Source organism: Dendroctonus ponderosae, unplaced genomic scaffold (assembly GCF_020466585.1).
Source record: "Dendroctonus ponderosae isolate FM_Combo_2020 unplaced genomic scaffold, Dpon_F_20191213v2 Dpon_F_20191213_4, whole genome shotgun sequence".
Lineage (NCBI taxonomy): Eukaryota > Metazoa > Arthropoda > Insecta > Coleoptera > Curculionidae > Dendroctonus > Dendroctonus ponderosae.
Genome location: NW_026018611.1, coordinates 14,556,634 through 14,562,718, shown reverse-complemented (window position 1 = coordinate 14,562,718; position 6,085 = coordinate 14,556,634).

Here is a 6,085-nt window from a genome sequence, read left to right as displayed (position 1 = left end):
TTGTCGCTTTTTTGGGGGGCTTGTATGCCGAGATAAGCCGCACCGAAGTGCTGCACATCTCGAGCTTAATTGCCGTGTTTTCAATGACTGAATTGAAAGGGGGAATTTGTGTATGAGCTATGGACTTTTTGATGATTATGGCTGTACCACCGCCTTTGGTGAGTCTGTCTGTGCGGTAATCCTGTCTAGGCCTTCACGTTGTCATTTTATAGGTCGATCTGTCTTTAGAGTCTGGCCATGTGACCAGCCCATTGGCATTTGTTCTTACCCACCTCATGTATTATATGGGTAACTTTAGTTTGTGCTCTGATATTTTAATTTCTAATCTTGCCACGAAGTGATACGCCTAACATGCATCTTTCCATTGCTCTTTGTGTAGTTAAAAGCTTGTTTGCAAATGTTTTTGTAACGTTAATTGTTTCCAATCCGTATGTGTGAACTGGCAGTACACATATATTATATACTTTTTGTTTTGGATTTATTGTTGGATAATGTTGTTTTTTAGAATGTGCCCTAGCTTGCCGAAAACTGCCATGTCAATCTTATGCCCCTTTTTACTTCTATGTGTTGATTTTAATTCCCTAATTTAATATTGTGACCCAAGTATATGTATTCAGTTACGCATTCTATATTATTATCTTGAATGGATATGTTGGTGCCTTCGGAGTTCACTATTTTTGTCTTGTTGTAATTCATGTTTAGCCCAACATTTATAGATTTAGGCTAGGTTTAATTAATTTATCATCTCTTGTAGTTCCGTGGCGTTGTTACTTATTGGGCCTATATCATCTACAAACCAAAGATGGCTAAGTGTGGTACCATCTATGTTAAAATGTTTGATATCCCATTCTAATTTTTTAACGAGTTCTTCAAGGACCAGTGTAAATAATTTAGGTGAAATGGTGGGTTCTCCCGTGTCTCCTTTGTGGGTAGTAATTGTTACGTCTATTTTTATATCTATTGTTACCTCCTAATAATCCAATTCCTGCGTTTCGGAGAGGGGGGGTAAGAAATGAGTGTGAATTCGAAAATAACGTAAAAAATAATATAAGCCCACTATGTTCAATGAGGCCGAAGTCAACTTTTGTTTTTCTTATGGGCGCCATATTGAATTTCTGCATTTTTAAATTCCCCTTTAAATATGCTCTTTAACCATGTATAACATGTTTATGGTCGGTAAAGATAAATAATTAAAATTAACAAAATTAAGATTTTATGGTAGTAGGCATTGATATTTCTCTTCTATTTCCACATAGTGACGTTCGTTGTTTGTTTTAATTACCTAGGTAACTGTCAAAGTAGAATTTATTGTCAGTGTCAAGTGTTTGTAATTAATTATTGAAATTAACTATTGAAATCTTTCTTACGGTATCCATTCCAACCAAAGGCCCTTTCCAGGTGTTTTAATTCTCTCCCTAACTCGGCTCGTTCGCAGATTCTTCTGGCTTTTGGTGAGAGTTTTGATGGCTTCTCTTTTTTCACTGGGATGATGGTTTGAACCACTGTGCAAGTACCGGTCGGTATGTGTCGGTTTTCTGTATTGAGTTGAGGTGCCTCAGGAAGTCTTCAAGTTCAGTCAGACCATGGCCCCAAACAACAAAAGTGTCATCAACAAGCGAAACCAACACTTAGGTTTCCTCACGGCTGTGTCCAGAGCGTTCTTCTCAAATTTTTCCATAAAATAATTAGCTACCACTGGACTAAGAGGGCTGCCCATTGCTACTCCATCCGTCTGCTCAAAGAATGTTTAATAAATTTTATCTATATATGTTACCTATATATATCCTGATATTTAGTAATAGCATATTTAAAGTTCTTGTTTATTATAAATACATTTTTCTCCGGGCAATCTAGTTTTGCAATTCCAATGATATCCCACTTGATATGGCTGAGTTCTTCTTCGAACTCCTCGAGTTGGTCTATAGTTCTTAATGTTCTTATGTTATAAGTTGCAATATACAGAGGTTTAACGGTTTTTAAGGGTATTTTTCCCAATGGTTCCTTTCTCGAACTCTTGCCCCCAGAATCCTTGGAGCTAACTGAATATTTAGTGTGAGATTTCGCGTCTGGGTACCCTAACCTGGGATAGTCCTGTTTTAAGGTTCGACATTTAATTTTTTGAGAGGCTTTGGCACTTTAGACCCCACGCTTGCTGAGCGGTTAGGCGAATGGTTCTATCAGCCGCTCCTAACATGGAGAACAGACGCTGGTTGCAACCGCTCACTCTGGGTCACACGCTGATGCTAGTTTTGGTCCACACCGGGTATTTGATTTCCCCGGCATCCCCCATAACTGGGAAACATTCCCAGGTTTTAGCCAAAAGGCTGTCTGAAATTATTGCACAAAATTCACGCATTTTTGCGAAACATACTTTTACTTATTATTGTACACCTATGAAAATCTAAATTGCTTCGAACAGGCTTTTAAAAGTGGATCAAGATTATTATAATGATACGCAAAACAGAAAACACATTGACGTACCAAATTGTGTATTTTATTTAAAAATATTAAGCTTAAGATAGACAAAATGATTACAATTCGCAAAAAACTTACCGCCAGCATTAGTTTCTTGAATTATTTATCTCAACATTGAAAACAATGCACTAATTATACCTACTTTTAAACACCATAATCTTTTTAATACTGATATATTTATTTGCTCAAAGTTCCAGCCCACACTATTAATTCATGCAAAATTGCTACTGCATAATAAAACGATGTTTTATGAACATCATACAGTTTTTATTTCTTTTTCAGTTTAGACAAAGAACAATTTTGATCTTGCTGATCGAGATCTTTGTGGGAGTCTGTTAAAACAAATCTACTTGTTCAGAAAAAAAATATCAAAAATACCTTTTTTGCTACTTTTGTTTAAGTATTTAAGTGCTTCGATCCAACTGTTTTCTAACAGGCGATCTGAAGAAAATTGAATAGTTAGGTTGAAATAGGAATAAAAAAATGATATCGAAGGATTTTCTAGTGCAAAATTAACGTAAAATTTTACAAGCTGCTGAAATCTCAAACTAAACATCCGTTCCCATGAGCCCATGAAATCCATTCAGCCCATTAAAAAAAAAATACGTGTGCAAATGATTTCCGATGCATGCAAGTAGCTGCAAATTTATAATTTAATTATTTTTGAAAGCCAAAAAAATACCTGTTGGTACTCGTAATACAGAGCATACACCTTGCTTCATTCGAAAGAAGTTTTATTTTCTCTGAATTAATACCTTTTATCCTGACTAGCTTGATACGAACTTTTCGATTCGTGAACACTTCAAATGAAATTGTGTTAATAAGATGGAATACATAATATAATATATAATAATAACTAATAAGACATGTTACAGATGAGGTTTCTAAAAAACGCCGAGAAACCTCTTAATCTCTCGAAACGCTTTCGTGCAAAGAATAAACATATCTAAGGTTCAGCCATGATGGATTAAATGCTCAAGAGATTGATATGAATATAAGGCAAGCACGTAGAATAATTGCAAGAGCCAATGGAGTAGAGCAGGATAAATAAATCTCCAACAATGGGAAAATTCTTCACTTTGTGCAAATGTAAGCTGATAAGTTTTTTATTGACGAAGTCTCCATAATCGTTCTGAGTGTTTAGGATTAAACAGAGGAAACCTAATATAATAATTGGCTTTTGCCGTCGTAATAATTAAATTAAAGTAGAGTAAACAGCAAATATTTGCTGCACATTATCCACACAGCATTATCTTTAACACATTTCATATTATCAGGTATTAGAATTAGTTAAAATCGTTATAATTAAGAGAATTTTTAGTCGAATTGCAAAAAGAAGGAGGACCGTATATTTCGACTTGATGCAAACGAATCCTACAACGCATTGCAGATGTGGTAATCACAATATTACATATCCAACTTGTTCTGACTCACAAAAAGACTGTAAACATTCGACCGTCGAGCTGATTACTTATTATCTTATCTAGGATAATTTATGTATGCAACAATAACAGCTCAACTGGAACAAATTTAAAACAAGTTTTCTGAAAATTATTTGTCAAACAAAGCGACGAGCGAGATACAAAAATATTTTTGGACAAGGAAACATGCATCATACATGGAACATTTCTTGTACGCAAACAACAATAATTATTATTCTTTTAACACGTATAATATAAATATCGTAAAAAGATGCAGGGTTACATTTTAAAAATTTGCATATGAAAACAAAGAAACAATGAAAGATGACTAAGAATCCTTTCTGCAATACGGCGGAAAACCAAATCTATGCACCAGATAAACTACCCGCACCAGCCCTTTAACTCTCAGCTACTTCAACAGTTCACTGTTCCTTGAAAAGACGAAAGACTCTCTTCAATGACTCCCTCTAAGTCACGGCTTATCAGCCCGAAAAAAAATTGAACTGATATTTTAACTGGCCGTGAAGACCTCCATATAGGGTGACCCTCCATAGGGTGATTTAAAATTGGCCTTAATTCACACTTGACGTGACTGATTAATATACCTCACTCACTTTATTACAAAGCAAGTCTTGTTTGATTGGAATTTTTTCAATGTGTAAACATCCGATAAGGAGTGAGACCTTGAACCCCATACCCCTTCCGTACCATCTCTTTGACAAAAGCAACGATCTTTCCCCACTTCAAGGAAGACAGGTTCATGCGGAGAGTTTGGATGCCCCAAGTAGGCACATCCTAATAGACGACCAGCGATGGCAGACTTCTAATAGGTGATATTATCTCCGTCGTTCTAGATTGTCGACATTTGGTACAATCGCCAATTTCTGGTAGGGTAGGTGTCGTCGAGAACATAGTGGTCTGTCATAACCCCAACCAGAATTCACAAAGCCCAGCGATTCCCTAACATCAACCATTTATATGTTGTCTGGACGTCACTTGGGATTTTAATCAACTCTTTGGCTTATCTACACTCTACCGCATTTCTCCACTTCTCAAGAAAAAGAAGTCTCTCTTCTCTCTTGCCTAAGAGCAGCCTAGTATTTAGAGCGCTTGCTACCTTTTTTTTAATTACTCACATTGTGCGCAAGATAATACAAATAATATGATTTGTTTTGGCACTAATATATTAAAAAAATAAAAAAATATAAGGTTTCTTCATGGTTCCTTAGTTGTTTGGCAGCTTAGTACGCTCAAATAGTTTGGTACGATTAAGTCGTCTGGTTAAATTTTCCACATCGAGAAGCCTTTGTTGATGTGATGTTGGAGGCAATTTTCGTGTGAGACAGCATATCTTTGAATAATTGATGTAACTCTTTCGACTTTGAGTTAACGATGTAAGTCGCAATTCCGTAAATACCAAGGCGCAGTTATATGCCTTAGTACTTTATTCTGATATCTTTTAAAAATTACCGACAAAAAATTTGAACAGAAAAGTTTGAAATTTTCGTCTTTTTCAAACAATTTTGTAGTCAAGTTTTTATCTAACAACGTTCATATACTGATTATAAACCTTCACATGGGATCAAGTTTAGAAGCCCTTCCGTGCTTAATACCGAAACCCTCAACCGATTCATTAAAAATATATCTCCAAATTTGGGAATCAGAAGTAATTTGAAAATGAGGCCAACTAGTAAGTGACAATCCGGTCTCACCCAATCACAGTCAATATTGATGGGCATTAATATATTTTTTTTTCGTAGGTACCTTCCAAGTGAGCTCCACTTACCCTTTAAAAGGAATGACACCAATTTTGAATCACCCAACAGAAGAAAACCGTTAACATCGTGCTTGAAAAGTTCAGTGTTGGTGCTAGAAGTTTACTTGAGTGATTCTGCTATACAGTGTCTACTTGTGGCCAAGTTGCATTCATTGTGCTTCTCAGCGCGATTTACAGCAAACAAACAAGGGTCACGCAATTATTCTGTCTTGACTATTCGCAGGTTCAGGAGGAAACCATGGCGCCGCTCACAACGGACGAGTTTGTGGCCGGAAAACACACTTCAGTCAGGAAAGTCACCAGAGAGATCATCCAGGACATCATAAAGGGGGCCAAGAGAAAAAAGGCCCCTGGACATGATGGAATATCAAATGAGGTCCTCAAGAAGCTTCCAGAAGCAACAATTGAGAAC